This window comes from Macrosteles quadrilineatus, unplaced genomic scaffold (genome assembly GCF_028750875.1).
Source record: "Macrosteles quadrilineatus isolate MER2022 unplaced genomic scaffold, UCM_ALF_1.0 Scaffold_143__1_contigs__length_268001, whole genome shotgun sequence".
NCBI classification, from domain to species: Eukaryota; Metazoa; Arthropoda; class Insecta; order Hemiptera; family Cicadellidae; genus Macrosteles; species Macrosteles quadrilineatus.
In genome coordinates this window covers 168,979-186,035 of record NW_026542736.1, presented here as the reverse complement: position 1 = coordinate 186,035, position 17,057 = coordinate 168,979, and the positions used below count along the sequence as shown (strand labels likewise).

General features: G+C 43.4%; 1 protein-coding gene across 1 annotated transcript in view; it reads right to left on the bottom strand.

Moving 5' to 3' along the window:
• Nucleotides 1-17,057, bottom strand: part of LOC128982168 (ribosomal RNA processing protein 1 homolog A-like) — a 53,146-nt gene that overhangs the window by 24,843 nt on the left and 11,246 nt on the right. The gene's annotated exons all lie outside the window — the stretch shown is intronic.

The window sequence follows — 17,057 nt, the reverse complement described above, 5'->3', positions numbered from 1 at the left end:
CAGAAGCATAATAGTTTTGATACCGTTGGAAAGAGGAGATTCTGAACTTTTATTTTCATATATAAACACACCTTGTAGCACTAGCAGATCAATATAATTGCTATTATAATTTGGAAAATTTTTTCCGCGTGTAACATTATCGAGCTGAGATCGAGAAAATCTCGTAAAACACGTTTTCTTGAAAAAAATCTACAAGTCTTAATTTTGGCCTATACAGGAAGTGGTTGGTACCATTGGAAGGAACTTCAGTTGTTCTTTATTCTCGTAGGTATAGAGAACTTTGTCATACGACGTTAGGAAGTCTGATTTTTTTTTTTAGTTAGCTAGTTTAGTTTTTTAGCTGCTTTGTTAGTTGGCTATTTTGCCCAAGCGCCGCTATAACGGCGGTTTCTAAATCACGAATAAATATGTTGATAATTGACATAGAGTGATGACTGTCATACCTATTTTAAGCTAAGAAAACGTTCTATCTCTATGTTTTGGTGCCTTTCAGTATTGAGATTCAGGTGACACATCAGTTGTAACTGGAAAAACAAGTTGTTTGTGTTCTGTTCGCTAGAATCTAAGTAAGGTTTACAGTGCGGCTACATTATTACCTGTGCTAATTTTCATTAGAGGCTAGTGTTTTAGTGTAAAAGAATTGTACTCCTATTGTCAGGTGGTGTATGAGTTAGTAATAGTATTTCCATATCACACTGGGTAAGTATTATTATTTATGTCCAAATTTGTGTAATTGAAATAGTGGTTGTTTAGAGGTTATGCCTAGTAGCCTAGGCCTAAATCATAGCCTAGCCTACAATGGTATGTGTGTCTCACGCCAGAATAATGCTTCTGGAACCTTTATTTGTTTATATTTCTGTATATATATGTATATTTCAGTATTCAGAAATATATTTCCTATAAATACATACCATCATATTATAGTAAAGTACAAAAATTAGATCTAACTTTGAATGTTTTCGGAAAACTAAAATTTAGTTTTTCAAGTCATATAAAGTTGTGGTGCCACTAAACTGTCTAACACAATAACCATGTGTTCTGTATTTACTTTAATCATTTGTTTATTTTTTTGTTATCCTAGCAACCTAGGTAACAACAGTTTTTCTGATTTGAATCTAGTGGATTACACTACTTAACTATTCTCTATAAATTAAATGACCTTTTACTAGAATGATTTGTTTTAGTGCGTCTATCCGCTAGAAATGGTGACCCCGACTAACAAGTAAATTATTTCAAACTAAATTGATGTTTTTCCTACATTGAATTTCAACCTTCTACCAAAACTTCATTTATTTTTCACCTTTCCCCAAATTATCGTTTTACGCCATGGACCAAGAACTTTTGGAGCGCCTAGCTCAATTAGAGAGTGAGAATGCCAACCTACAAAGACAACTTCAAGATTTGAATGGAAGACAAGAACAAAATCACATTTCTGTACATCCTCAAGAAGCCAACCTACCTGATCTTCCACCAGTTCTACCACAGCATCAGCCAGATCATACAGCCCATTCCGACGAACGACATGAAGATCATCACATCCACCGGGTAAGCATAAAACTTCCACCATTCTGGAAAGAGAAACCAAGGCTCTGGTTTGCCCAAGTTGAGGCTCAGTTTACACTGGCTCACATCACGAGTGAAACAACTAAATACTCGTATGTAATTTCACATCTTGATGAGCGCTATGCTAATGAAGTGGAGGATCTTATAATAGATCCACCTGTTGAAACTCCTTACTCTACTCTTAAGTCTGAAATAATCAGACGGTTGTCTCTATCTGAGGAGCAACGCATTCGTCAGCTATTGATGGAGGAGGAACTAGGTGACAAAACTCCTTCTCAGTTCCTACGCCACCTTCGATCACTAGTAGGTTCGACCACAATCCAAGATAGTTTACTGAAAACTATTTGGATGCAGAGACTTCCTGCTCATGTACAAAGTATTTTGCAAGTCCAAACAAGTGCCCAAACTGACACACTTGCAATTACTGCCGACAAAATTCTAGCAGTCCAACCTAACGCATCTTTTTGCCATTCTCTCACTAGTATGCCTACATCTTTGAATGCCGTTAATTCACCAAATCCTAAATCTTCATTTTCTGATGACCCAAAATTAACAGAAGTTTTATCAAAATTATCTGCTTTGGAGTTGCAAATGAAAAATATGCGTAAAGATGTTGATTCCCTACGTGACAGGCGACCTAGGTCACGTCAGAGGAGTTTGTCTAGTAGTCGTTATCACGCAGGTAGCTCCTCTGACACTACAGAGCAAACCAATCTATGCTGGTACCACAAGCGTTTTGGCTATCAAGCTGAGAAGTGCATTCCACCATGCAATTTCACTTCTCCGACAAACTCCAAAGACAGCCAGTGATGGCGTCAGCTGACTGCCAAGCTGGAGGGCGCCGCCTACAAATCGTCGACCGTACAACTAATACAAAATTTTTGATTGACACTGGATCCGACATATGCTGCCTCCCTAAATCATTCGTTTGTAAGAACCAAAAGCATATAGAATATGAACTTCGTGCAGCAAACAACTCTGCCATTCACACCTACGGTATGATGACATTAACATTAAACTTAGGGCTGAAACGAGCTTTTACATGGAATTTTGTCATTGCTGATGTTAATACAGCGATTATAGGATCTGACTTTTTAGCACACTTTGGATTGCTTCCTGACTGTCGTAATCAACGGTTGATTGACAGTGTAACAAACCTTTCTGTTCTTTGTCAATGTACCTCAATCCCTCATTTCAGCATAAAAACTATCACACCCAATTCTCCAACTTCATCAATACTGGCAGAATTTCCCATGATTACCCGACCCTCTGGTACACCAAGAAAAGTGCTCCATTCAACCTTGCATTACATCAAAACGACCCCTGGCCCCCCAGTTTCATCTCGTCCACGTCGACTCGCCCCTGATCGGCTTGTTATAGCCAAAGCCGAGTTTGATGCCATGCTCACCGATGGTACTGCACGTCGATCTGATGGACCTTGGTCATCACCCCTTCACATGGTCCCTAAGAAACCTGATGGATGGCGCCCCTGTGGAGACTACCGTGCTCTCAACGCTAGGACTATTCCTGACAGATATCCTGTTAGACATATCCACGATTTCACCCATTCTCTCAGAGGTTGCAAGTATTTCTCTGTGATCGACCTAGTGAAGGCCTACACACAAATCCCTGTCAACCCTGAAGACATCCCGAAGACAGCCATTACAACCCCCTTTGGATTGTTTGAATTCCCCTTCATGTCCTTTGGCCTCCGCAACGCAGGACAAACTTTTCAGCGTTTCATCGATGAAGTAGTTTTTGGTTTAGACTTCTGCTTTCCTTATATAGATGACGTCTTAGTTTTCTCTAAGGATGAGACTGAACATGAAGCCCATCTACGAACTCTATTCAATCGGTTTTCTGATTATGGCATACTCGTTAACGTAAATAAGACTGTTTTGAAAGCTCCAAAGGTTACCTTCCTAGGATATGAGGTATCATCTGCTGGTACTCGACCACTTCCTGAACGTGTTGAGGCTCTGCAACAATTCACCCGTCCCTCTACTGCAAAAGGTTTGCGTCGTTTTCTTGGCATGTTGAATTTCTACCGCAGATTCATTCCTTCAGCAGCCAAGCAACAAGCAGCTCTCCATGATGCCCTCTCATCTCTACGTGGAAACCAACCTGTAAATTGGACTCCTGAATTGGATGCTGCATTCTTATCCTGCAAAGAACATCTCTCCAATGCTACCTTGCTTGTTCACCCTGACCACAAGGCCCCTCTCGCATTGTTCTGTGATGCCTCGAGTACCCATGTAGGAGCTGCTCTCCAGCAGATGGTTGACAATAAAACATGGGAACCTCTCTCTTTCTTTTCACAGAAACTGACACCAAAACAATCCCTTTGGCCAGCCTATTACCGTGAGCTTTTCGCTGTATATGCCGCCATTCGTCACTTTCGTCACTACCTTGAGGCAAATCATTGCATAGTTTTCACAGACCACAAGCCAATAACATTTGCCTTCAGTCAAAAACGTGAAAAACTACCTCCTGTTCAGCAAAACCAACTAACATTCATTTCACAATTCACTACAGACATAAGACATGTTTCTGGATCGGCCAACCTAGTAGCTGACGCATTTTCTCGTGTAGATTCATTGTCAACTACGGCTCCCAGCATTGTAGATGCCAAAACTTTGGCACATCATCAAGACTCTGACCCTGAGCTACAAGAGATCCTTAAGGGAGAGACATCTCTTAATTTGAAGCTTGTCAAAATTCCTGGAACAGACCTTGATGTATACTGTGACACAACAACTTCAGTACAACGACCCTTTGTCCCTGAGCCCCTTAGACGCTCAGTTTTTAATTCTATACACAATCTAAGTCACCCTGGCATCAAAGCTTCGGCAAAACTTGTTTCTAATCGCTTTGTTTGGCCCCGAATTCAACAAGACTGTCGAAACTGGGCCCGAGCCTGTGAGAAATGTCAACGTGCTAAGATCTCCCGTCATGTATTTACACCCCATGGATCGTTTTCACTCCCATCATCAATCAATCAATCAATCAATCAATCAAATCACTTTATTTGTCCTTGTACATGTCATTACAAGAAATGGCGTCAAATATAAAACTAAAAAAACAATACAATTATAAATTTAAAAAAAAAAACTATCACTACTGCTTCATAATTTTGTTGTATTCATAAAATTCCTCTATTAGTGCAGGAAAATAGTGTTGGATTCCAGAATTTTAATTTATCAGGCTGAAAATTGGTGGAAATGTTGTACGTACAGCTGGGATTATCATACTAAAATTCCCAAAAAATCCCACTTGGGCAACATGCCGCCATCTTGGAAAATGGCCGCCATAATGGATTTCCCCCCTTGTGTCACATATTCAAGCATAAAACCACTCCCAATTGTGATAAAAACGTGCAGTTTCTTCAAAATTATTTGTCGGCATGTAATTAAAATATTTAAAGCCATTATATATAGTTTTGTATGGAAATTGCAAATTTTTTTGCTAAAAATTAAACAAAAATAATTGGAGGGTAATACTGGTCTTGCATTCAAAATTGATTTAAGACCTCTTTTACTCATCGGGGATAAAACTTCTCTGATTAAATCTTATAGAACAAGTCAAGGTACACAAGAATATGTAATTATATTTGTTTTTGGTCTATAAGTATGCCGTCATATTGACGCTGGACATGTGATTGCAGCCTAAGTTTTAAACCGCATCATGGTGGTGGTGGTTACTGTAATAAAATTATGTAAATGGAATTAAATTACTAATAGTAAATAAACCGTTGTGTTAGTATTACTTTTATAACTTACTTTTATTTCATACGTAATATTTTTCTTTTTTATATAAACTCCAAAAAAACTGAATATATTCTGTTAGACAATTGATAAGTTCGTGAGTTATAAAAACTATTTTCTTTTATGTGACTTTTTCCTCTTGCTGCAAAGTGGAATGGAATCATTTGGATGTCGGTTGTGTTGACTTCCCGGTCAGAACGGAACTGGGTTGGTAAATCAGGTACATTAATGTCCCCTTCTTCATTAATTTAGTACTGATGTGGCATTGATCCCGTGACCACAACCGTTGGTGCAGTAGATACACAATCGTGAACAAGATAACCCATTTTCAGGCACCCACAATACCTGTTACATCCAGTCTTACATGCACATCTTATCAAGTTGAGGAGGTTGTCAGGTAAAGGGGCATTGAAGTAGGAATTGGAGTAAATGTACCTATTTCGTTCTTTTTCCATACCCACTCTGTAGGTGGAAGAGAACCCCCTAGCCATTCTTGACCCTGGTGGTACAATCTAAGGTTGTGCTCTCTAGCAGCTTCAGAAGTTTGTAGAAGTGTTGAAAGGTCAAATTAAAATTCAAGACGTTTTGATATTACTTTCAGGTACTGTTTGTATCGAGTTCTTTTGAGTCCCTGACCACTTTTTGCTCCATATATAGGGCTACAAAAAATTCCTATCCAGCTTTGACGATTTCCATCTGTGTGGATTCCGCCCGATTGAACACATACAATTACACTGGTTGACAAAGAATTGGTGATTTCTCCAGAACATTGAATGCTTGTATCTTCCCTTTCCTGTAGGTTGCTGACGTGGTATCACAACCGGACATAGAATGCAGGAAAACAAGATGCTCGTTGACATTGTCCATACTATTTTGCAGTGCTGTGGATGAAAATATCTTTTGCTAATGAGCTTTTGAAAGTGGAATGAGCATTAAGATATATTTGTCAGGGTCAGTAAGGGTCAATAAAAGGACGAATGCCTCAGTGTTCTTTCCAACAATTGCAGAGTTTTTTCTTCATTGGCTAGTAGGATGGCTGTTTGGACAATTAGACGGTCTGCATCAGCTTTCGCATGGACCGCTTGTATTCAGTTTCTGTTTGGATGGATTACTAATTGATCAATGAGCCTTGTTTTGTTGGTCGCGTTGGATAAGAATGGATGCTGCTGGGATACCACTTGCACATCAGAACCAACAAGAACTTCGGCAGATGTCGCTTTAAACGTTCGCCTAACGTGTTCTACATCCTTCATCGTACTTTCCTGGAATCAGTCAAAAAAAACAATGACTTTATTTCCGTAATGTTTTACACAATGTATGTCTGGTACGCCTTACAAAAATGTCAGAGAAAATAGCCGGTTTTTGCCAAACTACCATGTGAAGAAGATGCCCACCATCTATCACAAGGTTTGAAGCTAGTGGAAGACAATCCGTAGAAGGACACAATATCTCCCTCATGGTCCTTAACGCAGCCTTGTTGGGTTTTCTATTGGTCCCATCGTTGAATAATGCTGTTGGTAATGGTGCCAACTCGTATTCAAAACATGTCTACAACTGTTAATCATTACGGACAAGAACATAATTTGATAGAATAGCTAATTTTGGCTAATAGGATTAGTTTCACCCCGCACAACGACCACATTTCCCATGGCTAAATGTGACTGTATCTTGTCTGATCTCCTAAAGGGTTTTAATGTGGAAACATATCCCCTCGCTTCAGCATGCTGCATGAAAACTCGTTTCATTTACAGCATTATATTACAGTCTCCACAACGACTGGTCTAAAACTTAGGCTGCAATCGCTCGTTCAACGTCAATATGACGGCATACTTATAGACCAAAAACAAATATTATTACATTTTCTTGTGCACACACCTGTTCAAAAAATTTATGCTGGTAAGTTTTTTCCTGATGATGAGTAAAAAAGGTCTTAAATCGATTTTAAATCCAAGACTAGTCTTCTTTCAAAAACTTTTTGGTTATTTTTTGCATAAAAATGTTAAATTACTACACACAATTATTTAAATTGGCTCTAAATATTTTAATTACATCCCGACAAATAATTTTGAAGAAACTGCATGTTTTTATCACAATTAGGGGTAGTTTTATGCTTGAATATGTGACACAAGGGGGGAAATCCATTATGGCGGCCATTTTCCAAGATGGTGACATGTTGCCCAAGTGGGATTTTTTGGGAATTTTAGTATGATGTTCCCAGCTGTATGTACGACATCTCCACCAATTTTCAGCCTGATAAATTAAAATTCCACTATTAGTCTAAATTTTCCACTTTTTTCTTGCACTACTATTGAGTACATGGGTTTGTTGATCAAATATATTTTCAATTTACATTTTAGTTTGTTATTGTTTTTTTCTGATCTTAGTTCATTCGGAAGTGCTTTAAAGAATTTATTGCCAATGTATGTCGTCTTTTTTAAAAAAAATTCCAATCTATGTTTTTCAAAATGTTTTTCGGTCTGTCTTCTTGTATTATATTGATGACCTATTGGTTGTACATAAGTTTTTGTTATAAAAAATAAGATACATTCAAAAATATACAGACCATACACAGTTAAAATTTTAAGATTTTTGAAGTGTTCTCTTGCGGAGGCATCATCTTCAAGTTTGAGCATACATCTAATTGCTTTTTTCTGTAGGTTTAGAATTGTATTCAGATTATTTATTGTTGTTGCACCATACAAGCCAATTCCATAAGAAATATTAGAGTGAATCAGAGCAAAATATATTTGTTTTAGTACAGGCAATGAGCATAGGCTGGCCATACGCCTTAAGGCGAATAAACCGGAGTTAATTTTTCTTGATATATGTTCGACATGTTTGTCCCAGCATAGGTTTTCATCAATATATAGACCTAAAAATTTAGCCTCATTCACTTGTTCAATAATTTCATCTTCAATCATTATATTTGGAGATATTTTTTTACGATTTTGCTTTGTGGAAAATGTAATAAATTTAGTTTTATTTGGATTTAACAAAAGACTATTATTATTGAAGTATTGCTTTATATTAGCTAGTTCTATAAAACTTAAATATTCAATTTCATTTTGGTTCTTTGCTGAGATTTTTAAATTTGCGTCGTCTGCATATAAACATAAATTACTATGGGGAACAGTCTGTAGCACTTCAGGAAGTCCGGTTATGTAACATAAGAACAGCAAAGGACCCAGAATCGATCCCTGTGGGACGCCACATGAGACCAAACATAAGTCCGATGCTGCGCCCGTGATCCTATTTGAAATGGTTTGGTTAATTTCAACATACTGATATCGGTCGGAAAGGTATGACTTAAACCAATTGTATGCAACTCCCTTGACACCAAAGTTCAATAATTTATCAAGTAATAGATGATGATTTACGCTTTCAAAAGCTTTTGTTAAATCCATAAATATGCCCACTACGTTCTCCCCTTTATCTATGGACTCTATGATGGATTCAATAAAAGAAACGGCTGCAGTGAAAACCGATTTTCCGGGCCGAAAACCGTGCTGGGACATATCTAGAATGTTTGAATTTTCTAAGAATTGGGATAATCTTCTGTACACAACTTTTTCATAAATTTTTGAAAAGGATGGCAGAATCGAAATTGGACGATAATTGGACATGTCTTTTGTAGAATCTTTTTTATGTATAGGTACAACTTTGGATATTTTTAATTATTTTTAACAAGATTTGATCATGTTCACATTGACATCATTGGACCACTTCCACCATCCGGACCATACAAATATTGCCTAACAGCTATCGACCGCTACACCAGATGGCCAGAAGTTCATCCATTGAAAACCATCACCGCAGAAGAAGTAGCTGAGGCTCTGGTGATGTGCTGGTTTTCCCGTTACGGCTCACCCTTGCGCATCACAACTGATCAAGGACGCCAATTTGAGTCAGCATTATTTCGTGCCCTTGGAAAGACCTTCGGTGTAGAGCGAATCAGAACTTGCGGCTATCATCCTTGTGCTAATGGTTTAGTCGAGAGATTCCATCGGCAGTTTAAGGCAGCTCTCATGTGCCACAATGATTCAACATGGCTTGAAGCACTTCCCATCGTACTACTCGGCATTCGCAGCGCATATCGTGAAGACCTTCAGGCATCTACTGCCGAATTAGTTTTTGGCCACCAACTCCGTCTACCTGGAGAACTCCTAGACCTCCCTCAAGACACAACTCGTGAGGAGGACCCGGCTGACTATGTAGTTCGCTTACGTCGACACATGTCAAATTTAAGACCTGTGCCCACATCTTGGCATGATAAACCAAAGACCTTCGTTTTTCAGGAGTTAAAACGGTGTACTCACATATTTTTGCGAGATGACTCTGTTAGACGATCACTACAACCACCTTATACTGGACCGTTTCCCGTGGTATCTCGTGATGATAAAACTATGACTATAATCCATCGTGGTAAACGTGTGAAGGTGACGTTGGACAGAGTAAAGCCCGCGTATCTATTGCAAGATCTTACTCCTTCAACACATACACCCATCCACAATGAACATTCCAGAAATCCACCCTCCACAGTGTTCCCACTCAAGACCCTACTCTCAGGCCAACCCAAGCCTTATGTGACCCGATCTGGTCGTACTGTGAAATTTAAAGTGCCCGGTCTTCCAGACTCCGCAGGGGGCTAATGTGGTGCCACTAAACTGTCTAACACAATAACCATGTGTTCTGTATTTACTTTAATCATTTGTTTATTTTTTTGTTATCCTAGCAACCTAGGTAACAACAGTTTTAACAACAGTTTTTCTGATTTGAATCTAGTGGATTACACTACTTAACTATTCTCTGTAAATTAAATGACCTTTTACTAGAATGATTTGTTTTAGTGCGTCTATCCGCTAGAAAGTTATAAAAAAGTTATAGCTTTGTAGCCTACAATATGACATTATTCTGAATAAATGTATTGTTACCTTTAGTAATAACAACTTTTGTATGTAAATTTTATACTTATACTGATTATATTATTTTTATGTTTCAAATGTACAGCGCAAATTTATTGATGATACCCAATTTCTGTATTTTCCCCCGTAAGTCTGGTTAAGAAACTATTTGAAACAAACCAATCACATTTCCACGTAGGGAAATAAATTGCCTACATTTCATATATCTTAGATTGCCTGTAAAAAATTTGGTGTAAAAATGCTAGGCCTCTGCTTTTGAAAATTACTCCAAAGATTTGAAAAAATTATTCACATTTTGCAAAAAAACAGGATTCCTGATATTTTATTTATTCAAAATATCCCTTCTTTTCTGAACAAAACAAGTATGAATATGACTAGCTTATCAACAGTAGGCTACTTTAGGCACTGTGAACTGTTAAAAACACCTCTGCAACATGGCCAAAATTGCCAGGGCACCGAGCGATTTTGCTTGTTTTGAAATAAGCTATATATATTTTATTTTTTATTTTTACATAATGATGATCACTCATTACAGCTTGATTAAGGCTATTAATTATTTTTTTGTGTGTCCTTTTTATTTAAACTAGCTTATGCCAAGTAGCCTAAGAAAAATGTAGCCTTTAAATATTAAATACTAAAATTTAAATAACATGATTTTTAAGATTTGTGTTATTTGTGACGCAAACTTCTAGGGGGGGAATAAACTAGTATTCACCTAAGTCAGGCTAGGCCTACCTCTAGAACCGGCCACACTCAAATTTCTTCCCCGGAGTGCTCAGAAGGAGCCGAGAAAAATCCAGGGGTCGATACGAAGTGATCACGGCTTTGACTGATCAATTTATTTAAAATTTAATCGAAGGCTCAGAGCTCTAGAAACGCTCAGGAAATCCTGCAGACGCTCAGTTGGAGCTATATCATCCCAGCCTTCGTAAAAGTGTTTTGGAGAATTTTGCCTAACTTTTAGAATGACTCCGTAGGGCCGACGAGTATTCAATCTGAAGCCAATGAGATTCAATTACTCGTAATGAACTTTAAAATAACTAACTAAAGGCCTAGGTAAATAAAATAAAAATCGGATATAATGTAAAACCCAATCCCTACAGAGTCGTCGGAGCCTAATTAATATGATCGAATGGAGAATTTAACGTGATAGGTTTAAAATAAATTTAATACTAATTTTTGTAGCTGATTATTCCTCTCAGCCTGCTCCCAAGACTCGATTCTTTCACCCGCCAAAGACGGGGTTTAGAACGTGGACGACAAGTCTCGGGGTATTAAACGACGAATTAACTAAAATAAACGTACGTAATAATTCTTTAAGCGAACGGAACAAATGTAATTTCGTAGCCAATTGATTTAAAAGAGCCGAAAGGTATCCACCGCTAGTCACTGGCAGGCAGGAACTGGCGGGTTGTATGCAAGTCGGCGAAAACTAATTTAGATAAGTCGAATCGGGAATTTAAGAAAACGAAAAGGATAATAAGTTAAGTACAGTATGCGTAAGATAAAACAGAAATAACGTAAAACGTAAAAAAGGGCCTAACTAGTGTGTTAGCTAACCTTCGTAATAGGATCGTAGGGTCGTATTCGTAATTTGTGCGAGCTGGTCGGCGGTCAAACGGCGAATAATTCTTGTCCGGCTCAAATCTCGATTTCCTCGGCCGCGGCTCAAGCGCTGCGGTGGCGATTTCGGAAACTAGCCAACAGCTGATCGGGGATTCGCCTGTTGAGCCGGTCTAGTTGTCGTCTGTCGTTGGTCAACAAACACCATTTCGAGGTTAAGTGATGTTGTCATCGGCGTTAAATGTTCGTAAAATCGGTCGTTTTAACTTTATTAAGTGAAACAAAGTGCTATTATGAATAAATATATCGTTGTGGGTGTGTTTGTGTACTTCACTGTTATTAAAAGTAGGCCTACGTTCTTTGGCCCATAGCCAAAGCTATGGCCAACACATAGGCCTAAGAGTAGGATGTTGTGGATAAAAATCGGGTAAGTTATGGTGTTTGTTGACTAGCAATACGTTTTTACCCCCCTTAAAATTTGGTACCTCACACCCCTTACCAACTTCACAAAAAAAAGAGAAAAAAAAAAGATTTCAAACGTAGGGGGGATGGTCCAAAGGTCTCGTAGAAGGGGTAGCTGAAGAAACGGCATCGTGAAGAAGAGGTCGTGTACGAGAGGGAAAAGGAAACGGAAAAAATAAAATCTTCTTGAAAACAAAACAAAAAGGACTTCTCAAACGAAAATAAAAACCAACTGGTATAAAAACACCTCTCGTAAAATCGGAAAAAAGGATGAACGGTAAAACTAAAAAACTTCTGAATCATCCGTAGGGGAATGATTCTTCGGCCCTCAACGTTGGTGGTAGGGCTTCAGGTCCTTCACGTGAACCACGTGTGACATCCCCGTGCGCACGTCTCTCACCGTGTAGAGGTTGGCCCCACGCCGCTCCTCAACCTCGCAGGGTCCGTCGAACTTGGGCGCGAGCTTCCCGACCACGGCGTCGGCCGCGGAAGACAGCGTGTGAATCCGCCGCAGCACGCGCTCGCCGTTGCGGTACCTCACCTCCCGCCGGCGGAGGTTGTAGTACCTTGCCTGCTGTTCGTAGGCGGTCTTGAGGTTGGCGTGGACCTTTTCGTAGATGCGTCCGAATTCTTGCGTTCGTCTGTCGTGGACTTCGGCGAGCGTTGGCTGTCCGTCAACGTCGGGTGTCGCCTCCAACGTTTTCCCTCGGACAGCTTTCGGGACTCTGAGTTCGCGGCCTAATGTTAGCATCGCCGGCGTGTAACCCGTCGAATCGTGGACGGCGGTGTTTATGGCGAACTGGAGCTCGGCGATATGGGCGTCCCATGACCTATGATTCTCCTTCACGAACTGAGAGATCATGGTCTTCACAACGCGGTTGACTCGTTCTACCGGGTTCGATTGCGGACTGTAGGGAGCTGTATTCGTGAAAGTTATGTCCCAATCCGTCGCCAGGTCTCTAAAGAGGTTCGAAACGAACTGAGTCCCGTTGTCGGTGATAATGGACTCAGGTGCTCCGTATCGAAGGAGCATCTCTTTAGTTTTGCTGACAACGTTCTTGGCCGTTGCTGACCCGATAGGACATAACTCAACCCACTTGCTGTACGTGTCCTGGATCACCAGCAGGAAGCGGTGGCCCTTTCCCGACCTGGGTAGTGGACCCACTAGATCGGCGGACACCGTGTACCACGGACCTTTTGGAGCCCGGAAGTACATCTTCCCTGCCGGTTTCGTCTGCGCCACCTTGTACTTTTGGCAGGCATCACAGGATCTCACGTAGGCTTTCGTCTCCCGACGCCATCCAGGCCAAAAATATTCGGGCCCTACACGGCAAAGTGTTTTCTTGACACCAAGGTGTCCTGCCGTAGCGTCATCGTGGTTCTGTCGTAGTACCGCCTCTACTTGCCCTGGAGGAACGCACATTCTCCAGGACAGCCTACCACCACTCCCATGGCGTTGGGAGGTTCGGTAAAGGCGGTTCTCCACGATTTAATATCGCGGATAGCGTCGTGGGTTGGCGGTCACAGCTGCGTACAACCGGTCGTACCAATCAGTCGGAGGGACGTCGTTGGCTTCGTCGGGGCGTGCGTCGGATTGCGTCGCGTCACTCGGTTGGTCTCCCGGTCTCGTCGATTCCCTGCGTCTGGTCGTGCGTCGCTCGCGAGGCGCGTCTGTCACCTCCGACGTGAGATGACTCACCGCGACCTGGCCCGATTGGCCCTCGTTGGTCACGGGTTGCCTCGACAAAGCGTCGGCGACGCGGTTCAGGGTGCCCTTTCGGTACTTGATCTCGAAGGTGTACTGCTGAAGTTCCATCACCCACCGCGCTAGACGTCCGCTAGGCTCGTGTAGCCTCATTAGCCATTTCAGCGCGACGTGGTCAGTTATGGCGACGAACTTGTAACCCTCGAGGTACGGCTTGAATTTTCGGGTCGCCCAAACCAACGCAAGACACTCTAACTCCGTCGTTGTATAATTCTTCTCTTGGTCCGTAAGCAGTCGGCTAGCGTAAGCGATTACGACTTTGCCGGATTCTTGGTTCTGCGTGAGAGCGGCTCCAAGACCGATGGTCGACGCGTCGGTCTGGAGGACAAACGGGACCGAGAAGTCGGGACAGGCTAGGACAGGAGCGGAAGTGAGGCGTCGTTTTAGTTCCTCGAACGATTCCTCCTGTTCAGGGCCCCACAGCCACCGAGCGTTCTTCTTCAACAGTTGTCGCATCGGGGCGGTTACTTGGGCAAACCTGTCCACGAAACGACGGTACCAGGACGCGAGACCGAGAAAGCTCCGTAGGGTTTTGCCGTTCGTAGGTCGTGGGAACTCGGCGATAGCACGGACCTTCTCTGGGTCGGTCGATATCCCCTCGTTGTTGACGACGTGTCCGAGATATCTGAGCTCCTTTTTGCAGAAGTTACACTTCTCTGGGTTTAAACGTAGGCCAGCCTTTCTAAGGCGTTCGAAGACCACCCGGAGGATCTGCAGGTGCTCAGTAAACGTGGCGGACACCACAACGAGGTCGTCGAGGTAGGCGAACACCTTCGGCTCAAGCTTCGGACCGATGACCTTGTCCAGGAGGCGTTGAAAGGTCGCTCCGGCGGAATGGAGTCCGAAGGGCATTACCGTAAACTGGAATAGGCCTAACCCGGGTACGGTGAATGCGGTGATCGGCCGGCTTTCCTTCGCTAACGGCACCTGCCAATAGCCTTGCTTCAAGTCCAGTGTACTGATGTATCTCGCCGGCCGTAGTTTCTCCAGAATCGCGTTGATTCTGGGCAGCGGATACGCGTCGGGGACAGAGCATTCGTTGACTTTGCGCATATCGATGCAAAACCGAAACTTTCCGTTGCTCTTCCTCGTCAGCACGACTGGCGAACTCCAAGGGCTATCCGATGGTTCGATAACACCATCGCGGAGCATCGTCGCCACCTCTTCGTCGATGATTGCTTGCATCGCGGGATTCCTGGGATAATACCGTTGCTTGACGGGAGCGGCGTTTTCTTTGAGCCGTATCGTGTGCTCAGCCAACGCCGTCTTCCCCGAAACGTCGTCAAACAGTGGTAGTTCGCGTTCCAGGAATTCCGCGAGTCGCGTGTCTTCGTCGGAGGTCAATGTCTGAATAGCGTTGACCGGACAGGACGGGGGGACGTCGTCGTGGCGGAGGTTCTGTACAGCGGTGTGTACACTGACAAGAGCGAGGTCAGTAATACACCGAATGCCGAGTACCACCTCCACACTCAGGTTCGGGACATACAGGGCATCCCACGAGTACGCCTGGCCCACGATTTCACCGTCCACTCTGTACCGATCCGAGACACGGCAACTCGCTCCGTTGGCCATACGTAGGTTGACGTCAGCCTGGTCGGGTACGATGCCGCACGTCCGAAGGTGACGTACGGCGCGATCTCCAATCAGACTGACCGACGAGCCGGTATCGACGAGGGCGCTGAACGTCTCACCTGAGATGACCACGTCGACGAAGGGTCGGTCATCTCTGGGGGCGCGTTCGCGGCTGACGGTCCCCGTGAATTCCGTTATGAAGCCGAGCCAGCGATTCCACTCCTCGGAGGTCGTGCGACGTTTCGTTCTACGGGGCTCAGGCGACCTCCCGCAGACTGAACCCGATGTCCGTTTCCCGAGCCGCAGTTGCAACGACGCGTCGAGATACCTACCCTCTTGCAGCGGTAGCAATGCAGGACCTTGGGCTTCGAACACTCGCGAAACAGATGTCCGGTTTCGTCGCAGTTCCAGCACACGAATTGCCGAGAGCCTGCCGCTCGTTCGTTCGTCGTACCGGGCGATCTGGTTCTCGTAGAGTCCGGTGTCCGCCTTCGCCTGTAGTCGTCTCGTGGCGAAGGGTCACGGGAGTTTGACCGCGCAAACGTTGTAGTCTTGCGACCGTCCTCCAAGGGTTTACCAGGTCGTGACCTGGCCGTCACCTCGGATTCCTCGGCATGGTCGTCCGACCAGTGATCAATTGCCGCGCTGCTGTAGATCCGGTCGACTTTCCGATCGCGAACGTAGGCGGTTTCCGGGATCAGCGACATCGAAGGTGGTGGCGGCGGACGGAAGGTCTGTCGGCAACGTACATACGCCTCGTACCCCTCAGCTCTTTCCAGCAACTCCTCCAGAGTACAAAAATCGGTACGACGTAAGACGAGTTTGTACTCCGGGCGCATGTTGCGGTATATGAGGTCGAGTTTACCCTGCTGCGAGAACGTACCGCTCCTCCGGATCAGCGTTGAGAGCGCTACGACGTAGTCACGAATGGATTCGCGCTCGCCTTGTGTCCGTCGCCTTACCTCGTCGTCTAGATCTTGTCGATATAACGGAGGGAGGTATTGATCTTCGAACTGACGTTTGAAATCTTGATACGTCTGCCAGCTGCCGCGACAGTTCCGATACCAAAGCAATGCCGGGCCGTGAAGAAGTTCCGGCAAAGCCTTCGTCACTTCGTCGATATCGATTGAGTAGGCCTCCGCCAACTCCTCCAGCCGCTCCAGAAACGAGACCGGATCTTTCTTGCCGTCAAATCGCAGATCCCACTTACGAATCCGATTGCACAGCGACGGCGTGTCGTCTCCCACTCTCGTCCTACCACACGGGTTGGGGTTGCCTGGACGTGAGGTTGAGAAGCCGGGTTGGATTCGCGACGTCCGCGGGTCCTGGTTGGGATGTGACCACTGGTTTGTCCGGTCTTCGAACCCGTGATGCGGAAGGTGGGTCTGTTGCTCGTAGGTCCGGTCTTCGTAATCGCGGCGCATCGTCTGGGTTTGTGCCGGTATG